The sequence below is a fragment of the Solanum tuberosum genome, unplaced genomic scaffold (genome assembly GCF_000226075.1).
Source record: "Solanum tuberosum cultivar DM 1-3 516 R44 unplaced genomic scaffold, SolTub_3.0 scf00190, whole genome shotgun sequence".
Lineage (NCBI taxonomy): Eukaryota > Viridiplantae > Streptophyta > Magnoliopsida > Solanales > Solanaceae > Solanum > Solanum tuberosum.
In genome coordinates, this window is record NW_006239114.1 from 688782 (window position 1) to 708419 (window position 19638).

General features: G+C 37.1%; 1 pseudogene; it reads left to right on the forward strand.

Annotated features, from left to right (window-relative positions):
• The first annotated feature begins 224 nt into the window (after nucleotides 1-224).
• LOC102596020 (serine/threonine-protein kinase RUNKEL-like) lies at nucleotides 225-1789 on the forward strand (annotated as a pseudogene).
• The last annotated feature ends 17849 nt before the right edge of the window (nucleotides 1790-19638 follow it).

Sequence of the window (19638 nt, forward strand, 5' to 3'; positions counted from 1 at the left end):
AGCCCAATAATTTCATTGGTTTCATCACTTCTACGAAACGAAGAGGATGACATTACTCAAGTTTATGCTCTGAGGACAATTGAAAATATCTCCAGTCAAGGATGGTTTTGGTCAGCTTGTTTCACCAGCCAAGATGTCATTACTAACCTATGCTACATATTTCGGGCTCTTGGAAAGCAGCAGATCATGAGGCTGACAACAAGGTCTTGCTTGGCTGACAATTGAAAAGTCATACACTTCCAAGTGTTGGAAGGTACCTTCTTGCCTTGGTCGAAGACAAGAATCTTGTTCTGTATCTGTTGACTCTAATTTTGCGGGGAATTGCAGTTTTGAATGGAAAGGCACTCATATTTGTGGATCTACTTTATATGAATAGGAAGAGGTGGCTACCACTATGTTATTGAATTGCTAAATTGCTCTCGACCGTTGATAGATTGGTTGAGAAGAATGTCGTTGTGAAGCAGTGTTTAGATGCACTTGGGATGGTTGTCGCATCAACAGTACCAAGTTTACTTGAGTGTATATCTGGGGACATTCAGCAACTGAAAGGTGGTAAACGCCGTGGGCAGATAAGTAGCGTCACAAGTCAAAATTCTTCTAAGAGTTGTATTTTTTCCTGTTGTTCTGCATCTTCTTGGGTGCGCTTCACTGAAAAGAAGGATTGCTAGTCATCAGGTTCTGCAACAGTTCGCAAATCTGCTTAAACTGGTGGAGTTACCTTTCCAGGTAATCTGATGATTATCCTCATTACATTTTCTAATTGAAACTTAATTGACTATGAAGTTAAAGAATTCTTTTTGTTATTGTTGATAGAAAGTTAAGTGAAGTTCAAGAAATTAGTTCATTGACAAATTTATATCTTAAAACTTTAGTTAGTTATGTATAGCGATTGAACGTAAATAATGTATGATGCCTTGTTTCTTTTTTAATACCACATCTTATAGAAAACCTTAAGAATGAGCAATGCTTAAAGAGATGGAAGCATAGACAATTTTCCTTGACACTAGAACAATCATGGATAGGGGAAAACTGAATTACCAATAAGAAGCATAGGCAAAATAACCTAGACATGGAGCCTTTTACTCTAAATCTAATAGAAAGACGAGGAGATAGTGTGTTGGACTGTTTCATATCCAACTCAACTAAAGTATATTTGAGTCAGGACCCAACTTCCCGAGTCACGATAGCACCTACTGTAGCCCACCAATAGGTAAGCAAACCCTTACCCAGAACGTCAAGTAACGCAGCACTCCTCCACCAACGCGGAGGGGACAATGATTTGAATCTTTATTGTCGTTGTATCTTTTTTTTCAATTAGGTTATTAGAATCTTGATTGTCATCTTATTTGTATAGGCAAGTGGATACCACTAACTTAGATGAGGTTGCTTCTGTGATTAAACCATTCACAAAATTTGTGACCAACACTCATAAACAAATTTGTGATATTTTTGTGGGTGATTGACAATGGCATATGTAGATTGTCCATGTATAGTTTTCAACTTTTACTATTAATCATAGATAGTATTTATTGATTCATCTTCTAAAGAAAATGATGTTTTTGTCTCATACTATTGTCTTTTATGATTTATTACAGAAAATTTCCAAGATGGCTCATGCACATGGTGATCTTATGTTGGTAGATAACAATACTGTGTCCCAGTACCGTTTCATCCTTTGGAGCTCAAAGCAGGTATTTTGCAAATACTTTTTGTTCCGCTAACTGGAATACTCTCAAATAACATGCATCGGATGTTAGCTTACTTGTCCATGGTTTTGTAGATATTGTGATGCATTCAGCTACTATGCAGCATCCTATACACCTATAATGCACAAATTTGTGTAATACTTCATGACATTGAAATTTTTTTCCTTAATGCATTGGAAGCCCTCATAATTGGCCATGAAGTTTAAGAATTCTTTTTGTTGTTGCTGATAAAGTTAAGTAAAGTATAAGAAATCAGTTCATTGACAAGTCTATATCTGATAATCTTTAGTTAGTTGTGTTTAGCGTAATGAACGTAAGTGATGTCTGATGCCTTGTATCTCTTTGAACATCTCAAGTGTCCTGATAATTTGGTTATAAATTTTTGGGAAAAGGGTCAAAAATACCTTTCAACTTTGTTTTATTGGTTGACTAAGCCCTTTCCGTTAAAATGAAGTTAGTTTTACCCCTACCATTACTAATTTCACCATATGTATCCCTCATTTGACGGAAAATCCCAAATCAGAGTAAATTACCCAAAAAAAAAAAAATCATCATCCCTATTCTAACCCACACCCGACCCAACAAAAAAGTAACCCAAACAAATATATCATTTTAAATCATCTAAATCAACTACTAACCTTACAAATTCAAATCAATCTCCAAAAATAAGAAAATCTAAAGAAGATGAAAAAAATTTCACTTATTGCGGATGGAAGATTTTTTTATTATTATTTGAGGATCAAATCCCTATTGCTGCATTCAAAATTTTAATCATTACAACAAATTCCATAACACATGAACACTTAATCATTGACTTGCAATTACCCCTGTTAATATTCACAAATTGGAACTAATCACTGGAAATTGCTGCAAGTTTAGAACATAATATTTATGGAACTATAGTTATCTCAAACATAAATACTAAGATCATCCAATTCTCTAAATTCACCAAACAAAAAACCATTAGTAATTGTCAACAACAGGAACGCCCAATTTTTGCGAAAATTTAACTTCTTTATCACCTGAAATTTGTTTCCACTGCCCCATCCACATTTCTTCATCACTTTCTTCAACCCCATTCGATGAATCCGAGGTTTGTGTATCAACTTGATCACTAGAAGAAGAACCAAGTTTAGATTTTGCAGAAATACCATTTTCCACATTTGCATTTATAGTCTTCTTCAATTGCTCATCACTCTCATCCACCATTAATATTGGCTCACAAGAATATATGTTGTTGCAAATGTATGATGTTTATATGGAGTAAGGAGATGAAAATATTTTTTTTTATTCAGGGAGGAAGAAGAAGAAGAAATTGATTTTGGGATTTAATTTGTTCATGAGTTTTGGTTTGTGGGTTGGATTCGAATTTGGGTCAAAAATAGGAAATCGGGTAATTTCAATTCAAATTGGTTAATTTGAGTCAATTTCGGACTTTTCGTCAAATGAGGTGTATATATGGTTAAATTAGTAACGGTAGGGGTAAACCTAACTTCATTTTCACGGCAAGGGCTTAGTCAACCAATAAAACAAAGTTGAGGGTATTTTTGACCCTTTTCCCTAAATTTTCCTACTTGGCAAGCTTGACGAAGGAGGTGTACTTCCTACAAAATGCTGAAGGTCCAGGGTTAGCGCCATTCGATTGTTAGCTTTGTTTGATATGATTCAAACCAATGACTCTTCGCAGTGAAATATAACAGGTTTAATTTTATTTGTTTATTTTGGTGGTGAAATTAGTTGTCCCACCACTCGTTCTAGAAACATATATGCCTTCATGCACCTTTGTTAATCTATTATTCTTGACCCTATAGATTTTCATGATTATGGCATGCATAGTATTGTATCTTCATCGTAATATTGTGCAGAGAGGTTAGGGTGGTTCGTAAAATTCTGGTACACCACAGTGTTTTAACTAATTAATTTCAATATCTTGTAGGAGAATGCACAAAAAATTGTTGAATATTTATCTTCCCATCCACGAGTGCAGGTCATTTGTGCAAGTCTTCTAGACCATCCAGGGAGGTCTTTTCACTTCTCTCACATATTCAAACAAGTGATTTTTTTGGGAATTTAAACTAAGGCGCTATGGTTGTCGATATCCTGCCACCATGAAGCTCTCAATTGAGACTTACTATTTAAATGTTGATCAAATTTGCACGCTATGGGTGCAGGATCAGTGCAGAGTTTACTGACAGTTATTGCGCTACTCTTTAAGAATGTTGCCGAGGCTTCAGCATTACAATCAATTTTGGCTAGTTTCATAAATCTTGCAGGAGAATGCACAAAAAGTTACTGAAGATTTATCTTCCCATCCACGAGTGAAGAAGATCAATTATACAGGGCTGCATGACCATCCAGGGAGGTCTTTGCACTTTGTTAATCTATTATTCTTGAACCTATAGATTTTCTTGATTATAGCATGAATATTGCCGCATCTTCATCTTTATATTGTGCTGAGAAGTTAGGTTGGTTCGTAAAATTCTACCATATCACAGTGTTCTAACTAAATAATTTCAAAATCTTACAGGAGAATGCACAAATATTACTGAATATTTATCTTCCCATCCACTAGTGAAGAAGGTTAATTATGCAGGTCTTCATGACCATCCAGGGAGGTCTTTGTACTTCTCTCAGGTATTTGGATATGTGATTTTTTTGGGAATTTGAACTAAGGCACTATGGTTGTCGATATTCTGCCACCATGAAGCTCTCCCTTAAAACTTCATTTTTAAATGTTAATCAATTTGAAGGCTATGAGTGCAGAATCGGTGCTGAGTTTTCTGACAGGTTCTTTGGCACATGTTGTTGGGGCTACCAAGTATTTCAGCATTACAGTAAATTTTGGTAAGTTTCATCTTATGCTCAATTACTATTTTCTAAGATCATTTTTTCCTATCAAACGACTTCCTAATGACATTTGCGTTCTCAAACTTTTCCAGTTGTTTATAGTTTACATGCAACTATTCTTTTGCTTTGGTAAGACGGAAACCACCATATTCTATAGAGGATGAAAACCATAGAAGTATCAAACAACAACTTTTAGAATACCATATCTAATAGCAAACCTTAAGAATGAGCAATGCCTAAAGAGGTGGAAGTATACGCAATCTGCCTTGACACTAGGGCAATCAAGGATAACGGAAAATTAAACAGCCAATAAGACGTATAGGAAAAATAACCTATATATGGAGCCTCTTACTCTACATCTAACAGAAAGACAAGGAGATAGTGTGTTGGATTATTTCATATCCAACTCAACTAAAGTATATTTGTGTCATGACCCGACTTCCCAAGTCACGATGACACCTACTATAAACCACTAGTAGGTCAGCCAAATTGTACTCAGAATGACAAGTAACGCGACACTTCTCCGCGAACACGGAGGAGACAATGATGGCAGTCCCAAAATAGTAGCTTCGCATAGCTTAGCTCGAACCTTCTTTTGATGATTTGTTTGGCTTAAATACTTCATAATACACTTTTCAAGCGTCCACAAGAACTTTTGACATGTTGGCTTCATTTTTAGGTTTTTGGAACTAAAAATGGCTTTCGAAACCAATTCGAATGATCAAGAAATGGCTCCAGAAATTGAGGAGGAAGAGTGTTTTTTAGGAGAGCAGGTTCCTATAGGAAAAATGTGCCTAAAAATATGATGATTACTTTACCCCAAGTGAGGACACAATCTCATTTTGAGATGGGGATGCCACCCTTGTAGTCATTTTGTTGATTGTTTCTGCATAATGTGATTGTTTCCTTTTCGGGCATACTTTTCTTTCTTTGTTATGGATTGTTGTGCCCTTGTCGGACTTTGATATTGTGGATGTTTCTGTTGATATGTTATTGGATTGGTCTATTCTAGTTTTTGATTTGTAGTTTGTATCTTCTTTGTTTTTGTTTTGATAATAAAATTTGAATTGATGAAACCCAATGATGGATAGAGAGTGACGACTTCCTTAAGGGTAAATCATTGATTACTTGTGATTGTTTGATTGGCATTGATTGGGGCGAAGTTTGAGTAACCATTCCGGAAGATATGCATGAGGTTGCCTGATGATGGATTGGTTAACTTTTATAAGGGAAAAATCGTAGTCTATTCAGGAAGGTTTTGACTTGGTTGGTGCTAAGAACATAGTCATGCATGTGAATAATTTTGAGCATACCTCTCTATTTTTAAAAGGTTGAGCATGTTATGAATGATTTTGTGACAACTCTTACAACTCGTTTTGTGAATTTTGAATCGTTAGCGGTTAAAATGTTCAATGCTACTTGTATTTTGAAAAGGAAGTAAGATTCTGAACCATCTTGATTGATTTGCAGGCCATGTGTGGTGGGTTGTTGATAATGCCTTGTGTTTGCTTTTGTCACCTAGAACTTTTCCAGTTGGTCTTGAAATGTTGGGCTTGATTTAGTTTGGTTGGAGAAATGATCATAGGCTTTCTTTGATGTTATTGAAGTCCACTTGGCCTAAAAATCCCACCTTTGCACTAAATATATCCTTAGTTGTCCCCTTTGAGCCTAATGCTTTTTATTGGCAAGCACATTACAAGCCTTATCCTTTTTGAAAAAGTAACCCTCTTTTGAACCCTTTCCTCCTTGAACTTGAGGTTGTGAAAGTTGAGGCTAAAAGTCTAAGTTGGGGTTGTTATAGGAAATTCATTGAAGGGATGCTTACCACATAAGGGCTTAATATAAAAAAAATAGAGAAATTAAAGGATGGATGGAAAGTCTTAAAGAATGAAAAGGCTTTGAAAAGAAAGAAAGAAAATGAATAAATGAGACTTGAATCCTCCAAAAGTTGAAATGGGTATCATGTGGGACATCTAGAGTGGAAATAAGAAAAGAAAAATGAAAAATAGTGTGGAATGTGCATGGGTTTGAAAGGTGAAGAAAAGTGGAGAAAGTTGGAAATGATGAGTTGTTGTGTAGTGATCAAGGAGGGTGTAGTCACTTATACCTAAATAATATCCTTACCTTCCCAAAGCTTAGACTGCAACCTTGCCAAAGTCCTTTGAGATTTCTAACCAAATGGAGGTGAGTCAATGTTGATTAAAAATATGGGCAATCCTATGCTGTGACATTTGTGTACATGAGATGATTCTTTTTGAGTGTGAGTGTTAAATCTTTGCCCCTTATCTTGTTTATATGTGTGTGTGGTTTTGGGACATTTCTTTCTTGTGACGGCATGTAAGTTGAAAAAGTGGTGATTTTGAAAATTTCTAATTGAGTTAAGTGAGCATACGAAAGAGTTAATGAGTTGAGTCATTTCTTGAGTTTGAGTGGTTGTCACTTAAATGTGTGTATGAGATGATTCTTTGTGAGTGTGAGTGTTGCATCTTTGCCCCATTATCTTGTTTATATGTGTGTGTTGTTTTGGGACACTTCTTTCTTGTGATGGCATGTAAGTTGAAAAAGTTGTAATTTTGAAAATTCCTAATTGAGTCAAGTGAGCATACGAAAGAGTTAATGAGTTGAGTCATTTCTTGAGTTTGAGTGGTTGTCACTTAAATGGTTTTTGAAAATGTTCCATGAGAAGGAGAGGATTTCTTTTGTGAAAAGTTTGCATGTGGAATATTTGTTATTACCAACCGAAGCCATTACCTTTGTGTGTTTAATTGAGAAAGGGAAATTGATTTGTTGTGTGTAATGAAATAAGAGCCTCTTGTGTTTTTGATTTTTTTTACTTGAGGACAAACAAAGTTTCTAAGTTGGGGGTGCTAATGAGTGGTGGAGTTCCACTCATTTGAGGCTCTTCTCGTAGTTATTTTGGCTTGCTTTAGTTTAGAGTTCGTGTTTTAACGTGGTTTTTTTCATTTTTTCATTAAAATAAAATGGAAAGTTGATTTAGGATATTTGAAGAAACCAAGTGAACTTGAGGCAAAAAGAGGTCAAGAGCTGAAAATGTGATGAGGAGTTTGAAGAAATTTGAATAAATTCGACATTGAGAGGAAGGAACAAGAACTTACTGCCAAATATGCTCAAAGCCATAAACAGAAAATAGAGAGCTAGGAGAGCATCACTGTGACTAAAAAAGATGAAGAGGAAATCGATGAATCTAAAATTACTTAAGGTAGTTTTCTCCAAGTCTATTGCATGTTCATTTTGTTATTGCTATCTCATATTAATTTGAACCTTAGTTCCCAAGCTGTTAGTTGATCTATTTGATTGCTAGGCCACCATATTGGGAAGATGAGAATTTACGATTTAATTGGGAACCAAGCTGCAAAATATATTAGCTACCCAATAGCTCTCTTAGAAATTTGAGAACTTCATAATATTATTGATTTTTAATTGTAGTAAACTTTTTTAGAGGAATTGATATAGAGGGAAAATGTGATATTACAGGGTAATTATCCGTGAACCCTCTTCAGTATGGACTTTAGAAACCGTTTACTTACAACAGGTTTTCTTGTAAGTTATATGCATTGAGTTGCGGTAAAATTCTAATGGTGCCTGCTATTCTACAGTGCTAATGGATCAGCGTACTCAATTGTTTTAACATTATTTGTAGTTCTTGCAAATCTTCAAAAGCAACTAAACTACTTCAGAATGAATGTATATGATTTTAGTAAGCGTGGTCTTATAAAACAACTTGCCTCATCATATTTCTAGATGTTAAGGATTGTTGATGCTTGTGACTATTGTAATTATGAGATTATTGGAAATTATATGAGTCAAAACACAGTGTTTCTATTCCGTGGCATAAATTTGAAGTCTCATGAACAAATGATCATATTTCTTTTTCCTCTCTTGCATGTAACTCCTTTCTTTTTCTTCAATCCCGATTCGATGGTAAAGATCATTTTGGTGTTTAATAAGAAGATTTATTTGAGTTATTTTTTAATCAACCGATCCATAGGTATGAAATATCTCCACACTTGTGGTTGGTTTTAGAATATTGTGTTGGATGAAATCTCATAAGTATGTTGCAATAGGTAAGCACTGGCAGATTTGCTATCTTATAAATACATTTCATTGTTCCAGTGGTATAAATACAGTGTTGTAATATAGGATTCCTTATGCCGACATTAGACACGAACATCCAAAATTTGTGACAACACCCTAATTCTTCTTGGTCTTTTTTTAGTGGAGGCATGGGATTTTGAATTTCCATGGTAAATTTGTTGCATGCCTACATTGGGATTTCCCAAACAGGCACTAAGGACATCAGTGTCATGTGTGATTGAACAGTTTAATAGAGATGATTGTTTGTATTCTCACAAATAAAGGTTCTCAATCTTTGCACTAACTTGTTTCTAATGCTAGTAAAATGATGTGAAAGAAATAGGTTTCTCTTTTTATTTGTATTTAAAGAGTAGTCAAAATGACCCCAGTTTACTGTAGTTGGTAATGTCACAACTCGTATCTACATCATCTTACCTGTATGTTAGTTTAAACCACACCTGGGAGATTTTTAACATCATTTAATCTCTGCTTGAAGGATGGCAAGCTTCCTGAATATTCAATACATGAAGTTGCTTGTGGCCTTGTTAGAGCTCTTTTGTAAGTAAATAACTTTAGCCTTCATTGTTCTTTTGTAACACTTGTTGTTTTTGGCAAGAATTACTTTTTTGGTATTTTGTCTACTATACCAGATACTTGCATTCAAAGGGAATAATTTACTGTGACTTAAAGCTATCAAACATCCTATTGGATGAAAATGGAATCGCAAAGGTATGGTGATATTTATGTTGCGACTTTTCCACATAATGATGAATGCTTTTGACTAGTTATATGACGTTGGAGTTCTATTTGTTTCCTGGCAGCTGTGTGATTTTGGATTTGCAAGAAAATTGAGTGATATATAAAAGACACCTTCCTCCCAGGTAGTTCACCACTCTCTTCCCTCCTTTTTGCCCTGAAGTGAACAAAGGAAAAGTTAAATAGCTGGCATAACTGTTTGGAATTTCATTAAAGGTAAGCGTTTTGAAAGTGCTTTTGACCAATAATCTGACGTGGAAGTTCAATCATTCTTCCTTTTCCTCTTCTAGTTCTTATAAAAATATTATTTCTCTGATATCTCAAAACCATCTACGAACTTTTCAGATATTATTTGGCATCTATTTGATCTCTCAGCCAGACCTGTAATAATACCTAGCAGAAAATCAGATAAAGGTTCAAATGCAATTCCTTCAGTTTCATTTGATACACTTGACCAATGGGTCTATTGTATTGGTTCTACTCAAAATATTTCGGGACTCCAAGGTATCTCTGTTGCATGTTAAACTTGCTTCATGTATTGGCTTGTTGATTCGTGACTCTACTTTTTTTGGGGATGCGCTGGCAAATTCTGGAATATTAGGTGCACTAACTGATGGTCTGAGAGACAGGAAAGAGAAAGTGAGAAGGTTTTCCATGGCTGCTTTGGGCTAATTACTATTTTATATATCTACTCAAAATGACCATGGTCAGGATAATAAACCATTGGAATCTCCATCTGAGGATAGACGACCCTCATCCTGTTGGCAGATATCTTTGTTTTTGTAACTTCTTATTGGTGCAACTTTTCAAGTTAATTACTCCCTCCATATTAATTTTTGTCTTGTTTTGACTTGGAATGGATTTTAAGAAAGTAAAGAAGACTTTGAAATCTTGTGAACTTAAACTAAGGATATGTCGAATGAACCAAATGTTCTTCAATCTCGTTGTCTTAAACATGTCATGTGAAAAGATGAAATTTAAGAGTTGCCAAAAAAGAGAAGACGCATTGATGAAATTCCTAAAAGGGAATCACAAAACAATGCGGAAATAAAAATACAAGAAAGTAAAGATAGATAAATAGACACGCAACAGGAAACAAAAAGCAACCAAAGGGTATATTAAACCATAAGACCTCGATTCGTTAATCCAACTATAGCACCTAACTCTTATGACGACCTCAAGGGAATCGATATCCCAAGGAACTGACGATTCTAAACAACAATCAACAAAAGCTTATCCAAGCTCTCAACACTCAAACATGAGTTTTTCAGTTTTCAACATCAATATTCAAAATAGTGTAAGTCTAAAATGAACCCAAACTAGCTATTTATAGTTTTAGGTGAAAAAGGAACAAAAGTGACCCGAAAGGATAAAGGGCGAGCCAAGTTGGGCTCGCCTAAGGAACTCTTTTTTTTTTAAACTGGTAAAGTTGAATTTTTCAGCATTAAGGGTATGTTGGCCACCTCCAAAAATGGATAATTACAGATTTCCTATCAAATCTATAATCTGGTCTATATCATCTATACAAAGCTGTTTACACCAAAAAAGTAGAGATACTATACAATTCCATTTAATTTTGTGGATGGAATTGGATCTGTCTTCAAAACATCTTCCATTTCTTTTTTTCCAGACTGACCACCATACACATGATGGTATTAGCTTCCACCATCTCTTTGACTCTTACTGCCTCCTCTCCTAATCCAGCAGCTCAACAGATCTGATGTATGTTCTGGCATTGTCCATTTCATGCTTTTGATGTTGAGAAACAAGTTCCAAATTTGAGTAGTAAACTTACAATGCAGGAAGAGATGGTTATTTGTTTCCCCTGTGAAGTTGCACAAAAAAACATCTAGGGACCAGTTGTCTGCCTTTCTTTTGTAGAACTTCTTCTGTTAAACATGCTCTCTTTATCATTAACTAGGTGAAACACTTTACTTTTGTAGGAATGTCACTCTTCCAAAAGTAGTTCCAATTATATTTTGGGGCCCCTATCGTCCCCAGTATTCCTCTTTTGTAGGCATTGTTGACTGAGAAGACTCCATCCTTACTATGTTTCCACAGGATCTTGTCTGTTGCTGTTGTGGTTATAATCATTCCAGCTAGTTTTTCCAGTAGGGCCGCCATCCTCACCACCTCCTAGTCATTAAGTAGTCTTCTTAAAGATATGTCTCATCCCTGTTCTATTCAATAATCACTCACTCTAGCATTAGGGTTCTCACAGATTAGAAACAAATCTGGAAAAAGTTCTGTAAGAGACGTTTGGTCTATCTAACCATCTTTCCAAAATTTAGTTTTGTTTCCATTACCCACCTTCATATACATATTTCCTTCCATTTGTGACCATAGGTTCCTGATTGTTCTCCATAGCCCCACCCCATATGGTTCAGAAGTGATTTTTGTACACCAGGGATTAGTTCTCCATATTTTGATACTATAACCTCCTTCCAGAGAGTTGCATCTTCCTCAGTGTATCTCCATAGCCATTTCATCAAAAGTCTTTCATTTTGCATCCTCAAATTTTTGATCCCTAAACCCCCTCTTTCTCTGCTAAGAAGAACACTCTTCCAGTTGATTAAATTATAACCCTTTCCCTCCTTATTTCTTTTCCATAGGAAGTTCCTTCTAAGCTTGTCTAGTTTTTTCACCACCTTTGTTGAGATTGGAAACAAGGACATCACATAGGTTGGCAAAGAGTCCAGAACAGAGTTTATGAGGATCAATCTACCCCCTAGGGATAGTTATTGTGCCTTCCATCTAGCAAGTTTCTTTTCTGTTTTCACCAGAATGCCATTCCATATCTCCATTGTTTTTTGTTTGCTACCCAGGGGAATTCCCAGGTATATGGTAGACAAATGCTCCACTCTGCATCCCAATATATTTGCTAGTTGCTAGATCTGAGGGACCTCATTTATCAGAAAGAGACTACTTTTTACCCAGTTTACTTTCAACCTTGAAACTGCTTCAAACAAAACCAAAATCACTCTGATGTAGCTAATCTATTATGTTGTAGGTTCACAAAAGATGATAGTGTCATCCGCATAGAGCATATGACACACTTCTTTTTCTTCTCCCACTGTATCTCCGACCTGAAAGCCTCTAATCCATCTGTTTTGTGTTGCAATCCTCATCATACTATCAAAGCCTTCCATTGCCAAAATGAATAAGAAAGGGGAAAGAGGATCACCCTATGTCAGCCCTCTTTCTGATTCGAAAAAGCCCACGGGTTCCCCATTCACAAGGACAAAAAACTTGACTGTTTTTATACATACCTCAATCCACTTCATCCATTTGCTGCCAAATCCCATTTGTCTAAGAGTATTCAGAAGGAAAGACCAATTCAAGTTTTCATAGGCTTTCTGAATATCCAATTTGCACATTAGACCAGGGGGTCCTCCTTTCATTCTTGAGTCAATGCATTCAATAGCAATGAGTGTTGCATCCATGACTTACCTCCACTTTACAAAAGCCATTTGATGTTTGTTGATCAATTTAGACACCACCTTTTTTAGCCTTTCAACCAATAATCTAGCAATGATCTTGTAGACTCCCTCCACCAGGCTGATTGGCCTAATATCCTTGAACTCTGATGCTCCAGGTTTCTTTGGGATTAAAGCAATAAAAGTTGCATTAAAACTTTTCTCAAAAATCTGATTAGAATGAAAAAATTAAATTGTATTGGTGATGTTTTCCTTCAACAGGGCCCAAAAAGTCTAGAAGAATACCATCGGATATCCATCAGGACTCGAGGATTTCTCCTTTACACATAAGTTCAAACATACCCTTATCTCTTCTTCCTCAAAAAGTCCCTGCAGCCATACTTTTTCTTCTTCAGTGATCATTGTAGCCTCTTGCAGTCTCAACTCAGGTCTCCATTGTTCTACCTCCTTAGGGCTCGCCTAAGGAACTTGGCAGTACGCCGACTGGTTTGGCGGTGGTTCCTACTTGGTTCACGCTCTAGCCATGTTCTGGAACCTTAGGCGAGCTGGGGCCATCTCCCAAGCCATTGGGCGGTGCGCTAACTGGCTCCTGCTCGCCAAAAGTAGTAGCATCTCCTCAAGCAATCTTCAAGGCATGGAACCCTTTGTTTGCCATCAACATGAGCTCAAAGACCTCTAACTTTATGAATAAACCTTGCATTTTGTGAAGGTCTCGAGCTTGACTCCGTGTGTATGATATTGATGTATCCAGATTACATCATTCTCTCCTTCTTGAAAATAATTTGTCCTCAAATTCGACGGATCATCATCATCAACTGTTGGGAATTGTGACAGGTCGCACACATTGAAAGTGTTATGCACTTGATACTCTAGAGGAAGGTTAGCCTTGTAGGTGTTGACATTGAGTCTTTCAAGCACCGGAAATGGTCCATCACCTCTTGGCATCAATTTCGTCTTGCGATGAGTGGGGAATCATTCCTTGCAAAAATGTACCCACACCCAATCATCTGGTTCAAACACAGCCCTCTTGTGGTCCCTTTTTTTTTATAAGGGTAAGGTTGTATTCATCAGCATTAAGGACATGCTGGAGACCTCCAAAACATTTACATCATTTCAATCTAAGACAAAACAACTACTACATTACATATTTTTTATAAAATCTATAAATTTGTGCATTTTGATCTATTCCTTCTTCTTTACAGCAAAAATAAAAGGTTGTCATACCCAACCATTTAACCTTATCAAAAGTATTAGCCTTGTTTTCGAAAAACCTATTGTTTCTCTCGTTCCATATGGACCACCATATGCATGATGGAATCATACTCCACCATTTTTTCTGAGTAAAACTCCCCCCTCTTCTGATCTAGCAATTGAGTAAATCTGTTGTGTGTTACGGCATTGTCCACTCTGTTTGTGTTAGGCCTAAAAATAAGTTCCATAATAATGTTGTCACTCTGCAATATAGGAACAAGTGTCTATTAGTTTCCTCAACTTCATTAGATAGGGAGCACCAAGAAGCAATGTGAAAGCCTCTCTTCTTTAATCTTTCATGAGTGGAGCAACATTTCCTTGCCACCAGCCAGGAGAAACACTTCACCTTGGCTGTTACCTTGGTTTTCCATATCTGGTTCGAGGGACCAATCTTACCACCTTGAAACTCTTTCACTTCCTTGATATATCATCTGTTAACTGATAGCACCCCATCACTACTATGTCTCCATCTAATAGAGTCTTCCTCCATTGTTGTCCCTGTAAACCCATCCAATATTTGTAATAAAGCAACGACTCTACCAATATCCCAATCATTAAGGAATCTTCTAAACATAATGTTCCATTCCTGTTGGGACCAAACATTAGCGACAAATTCCAGAATGAAGTCTTGGTTCTAGTTCCCACTTTATAGTCTATATTTTGATTAGATTAGGCCACAACTTCCTAATGGTTCTCCATATTGAAACTCCATAGATGTCGTTCACTAAGTTGGAGCACCATTTTCCATCCATACCGTATTTGCTTACTATCACCTATCTCTACAAATCATGTGTTTCACTGGTAAACCTCCATAGCCACTTTGAGTGAAGACATGTATTTTGAATTCTCAGAGTTCTGATTCCAAGTCCACCTGACTGCTTGTGAAGTTGTACAACCTTCCATTAACTAAATGTCGGCCATTTACTTCTTTGTTTCCCAACCACAAAAAATATCTTCTTAGCTTGTCAAGCCTTTCTTCCAGCTTAGAAGGGATGTGAAACAGTGACATTACATAAGTAGGCAGTGAGTCCAAAATAGAGTTTATCAAAGTAACTCTCCCTCCTAATGAGATGTATTGGGCTTTCCAGTTAGCCAATCTCTTTTCAGTCTTCTCAATGATGCCATCCCATATTTCTAACTCCTTGTAATTGTCTCCAGTGGGATGCCTAAATAGGGCATTGGAAGCTGCTCTACTCTGCACCGCAAAATAGTTGCCAAACTTTGTATTTGAGGAACCTCCTTAATGGGAAATATGCAGCTTTTCCTCTAATTTATTGATATCCCAGAAACTGCCTCGAATATCACAAACGTAATCCTTATGAATGAAATCAAACTTGCCTTTTCTTCACAGAATATGATTGTATTATCTGCATATAATAGATGACAAATTTGCATCTCATCCCCTGAAAGATAGCCAATCACAAATCCTCTTATCCAACGATTTTGAATAGCCACTCTCATCATGCTGTTAAAACCCTCTATGGCTAAGATGAACAGGAAAGGAGAGAGTGGATCTCCCTGCCTGAGTAATCTTTCTGACGGAAAAAACCTGCAATGGAGAACCTAACGGCTTTTATACATAAGCCAATCCACATAGACCATTTTACCCCAAAACCCATCTACTCTAGAATTTTGAACAGGAATTTCCAGTTTACATGATCATATGCCTTCTCTATGTCCAATTTACACATAATGCCAAGATCGTCCCCTTTAATTCTTGAGTCAACACATTCACTTGCTATCAAAGTTGCGTCAATGATGTCTCCCTTTGATGAAGGTCGTTTGATGTTTATTGACTAGCTTGCTTAACACCTTTTAAGTCTTTCTGCTAAAAGTTTGGCAATTATTTTGTAGATTCCACTTATCAAACTAATAAATATGAAGTCTCTTAATTCAACAGCTCCTACTTTCTCAGGGATTAGAGCTATATAGGTTGCATTCAAACTCTTTTCATAAACATGTTGATCATGGAACTGTTGCATTGTATTCATGATATCTACCTTCATGATTTCCCAGAAGTCTGGTAGAAACTCATAGGGAAACCATCTAGGCCCGGGGCCTTGTCACTAGCACACAACTTGAGTGCTTCTAGAACTTCCTCTTCCTCAAACTGTCTATGTAACCAAACATTCTCTTCTTCATTGACTCCTTCATATCCCTGAAAGTTTAAACATGGTCTCCATTGCTCTGGTTCCTTATAAAGCTTTTGATAAATGCTTACAATCATCTGCTTGATCTCTTCTGGTTTAGTGATAGTTACCCCTTCCACTTCTATTTTTTCAATTGTGTTATATCTTCTGTGGGTTGTGCAAAATGTGTGGAAGTATTTGGTATTCTTATCCCATTGTTTCAACCATTATACCCTTGACCTCTTTCTCCATGCTACTTCCTTATTCCTAGACACTTCTACAAACACGTTTGTGAGATTGACTTTGTGAAGTATCTCATCCTCATTTAGTGGTCTTTGTTCCTGGATTTCTTCAAGGTTGGCTATTTGATTCAGGATGTCTTCCCTTCTTCCAGTTACCTCTGTTTTCAAACCCACATTCCTTTAGATTACCTTTAAACATCTTCAACTTTGTGCCAGCATATAGGAAGCTAAAAAGGATGTCCACCATTCTATGACTTTCTCCTTGAAACCCTCCACTCTTATCCACCATTGTTCAAAATTGAAATAGGTTTTCCTTGGAGTCCATTATCCACAATACAAGAGGAAGGGGTTGTGATCTGCACCTACTCTCGGAAGAGCACTCTGTCTGATTTGTTGAAACAACTCCTCCCATCGACTAGAATATAGGAATCTGTCTATTCTTGACGCCATTGTGTGGTTTTCCCCGCTTCTCCAAGTAAAAGATCCTCCAAATAAAGGAGGATCAATTAAGTCCATCTCATTAATCTAATCAATGAACTCTGCCATTGTCTCAAATAGACTTTGAGTGCCGGTTCTCTCATTAGGAGTCCTAGTGATGTTGAAGTCACCGCACACAACCCATGGCCCATCACAAGAATCTCTAATTGTTGTTAGGTCCTTCCATAGTTCCATTCTGCTCACTATGTTATAGTCAGCATAGACAACACTTAGAAACCAAGAAAGATGTTGTTCTATGCCTATCAATTTACATGTAAGCATTTTCCCTCCTACCCTTACCAACTCCCCCTTCTAGTACCTCTTATCCCACTTCACCACTATCCCTCCACTTCTTCCCACAACATCTAAATGAAGTTCTCCTAATAAAATAGCATCCCCTCCCATCAGTTTTGTCTCAAGAAAGACATAAACATCAGCTCCCCATTGCTTAGTTAAACCTCTAACCAAGCACCTTTTACCCGCCCCCCCCCTCTCATTCAACCCTCTCACATTCCAAAATTTGATTTTTATCTTCATTTGAGTAACAGGGGTGTTATTATCCCCCTACCTCTAGGTTCCCCATCCTTAAAATTTACATGGAATTCAAGGTTCCTGAGTTCTTTAGGAATAGAGTTCTACTTGGTGTATTTTTTGTTCGCCTCCTTCTTTTGATCTAATAACCCCCTTTTTTTAGCTATCTTCATAAAAAGGTCAAAAGCTATTTTATCACATCCTTCAAAGGCTGCGCCAAACATCCTGCTAAATTTTAGGACATTGGTTTGCACCCAGATAGTAGCCTTGTCCTCGATTTCATGCTCCGACAAAGGTTCTTCCATCCAAATTGGCACTGGCACCTCATATATTCTAATATGTCCTATTGACAACTGACTTTGTTTTCTCCAGTCCGATTTTCATGTGCATTTTCCGTAGAGAGGGTAATTAGGTCATTTTTCTCTCTTCTTCCTTCACTCTGCATGTTAATTTCCTCATGTTCTTCGCTTGAATTCTGGCTTCCATGTATTTTCTTGATCTTCATTCTCATAACAGACTCCAGCTCTGTGTTATTAGGAGAATTTCGAGAAAAAAAAGTGTATTCTTGACTTATTTGAGGAAATTTTAAAATGGGATCAACACTTTTCCCTTTAATGAAATTTGGGCTATCACGGGTTTGGGCTTTAATAGGCCCACAACAATTCCCACAAATTTTCTGCCCTATAAAATTATTGTGACTGTCTGGGTCAACTCCATGCACATGTGTTGACACATTTCCTTCAAGGGTCATGTGGCTCCTACTAGTAAAAGTGCCAGATTCCTTGCTAAGGACCACTGGACAATCTTTCGAAAAAGATTTCCCTATTCTGTCATCTATCTCTATCAACTGTAGATTAGGGTTTTCTATAGACTTTCCTTTCTCACTCCTCATATTGCTGCCTCGATTATTGGGCTCATCCCTTTCCTTCCTCCGGTATCTGGCCGGAGATTCAACCCATAACGGCAGTGTAAATATGAGTTCACCATCATTAAGCCCCACTGAAGAAGGAATTTTCTCTCTCGATCCCTGCACTCGGATTCGAGACCATCGTAGATGATTTTTCAATTAAGTCTCTTCCTCCGTGTCCAGCCATCCCCCACAAAGATCTCCAATTTGTTTCATCACTTTGTCATTCCAAAGCTACAATGGTAGACCTAGGATACGCACCTAGAACCACTCAAAGTTTGTTTGTGCCGAAAAAGATTCTGCCGTTAATGTCCACCATTATAGAAGCAGAAGATGATTTTTTCGACCCCACTCTCCCATGAGTATGTGCTCTATATCTCGGCTCGATTGAAACTCAAATAGGAATTGAGTTCAATTCATGTCATAGATCTGCAGATTGTGGATGCCCATCCATGCCTTTTTCGCCTAGCTCATAACCTCACTCCGGGTGGCTATCTCATCGCACCCTAGGAATTTCCCCACCAAACATTTACTAAGGGGTCCTTTTTCTCCTTCAGAGAAAGGAGTCAAGCTCTACTCTCCAGCACTCCATTTCTTTCTTTGTATAATTTCTTTGTAACTATCATTTCCCCTGAGTCCCATAGAAGTGGGACCTCCTTGCTCTGTAATAGAGACTTGTACTCCTGCCTATCTTTAAGACAAGTCCCCCTATCCTTCATTGAATGAGCTTTCTAGTAAAATAATCATTGTTTAGGCCAGGCCATTTACTGAGACAACAGAGATAAACTTTCCATATCTATTGTACTTTAAGGTACAGTAAATGCTGATAGTTGCATCTTTGCATTTACAGGTCTTAAATGGTTTCCCTTTAATGGATGAAGCATCTTTGACTCTATTGCATAACCATAGGAGTGCACCCCTGCTAAGCTTCATCCTTCTCATATGTAGCCTTGCACTCTCCACCCATTCATACCAAAAATCTGTGGTTGATCTAGTTTCAATCAGATCATATAATTTCCCCCCTAATTTGAAGTAGATCCTTTTGTCCATGCGAATGAGAAGGAAGAAAAGAAAGATTGGAAAAGGGATGGAAAACAAAAAGCCTCTTGTGGTCCTTGTTACCCTTTTTGGCTACTTCTTGGTTCTTCTTCTCTAAATGCAGCCGCACCTTTTCATGAAGCTTCTTCATTTCTTCAGCTCTCTTGCTCCCATTTAAGCTTAACACAAGATCTTGATAAAGAGGAGTGCGATCTAAAGGGG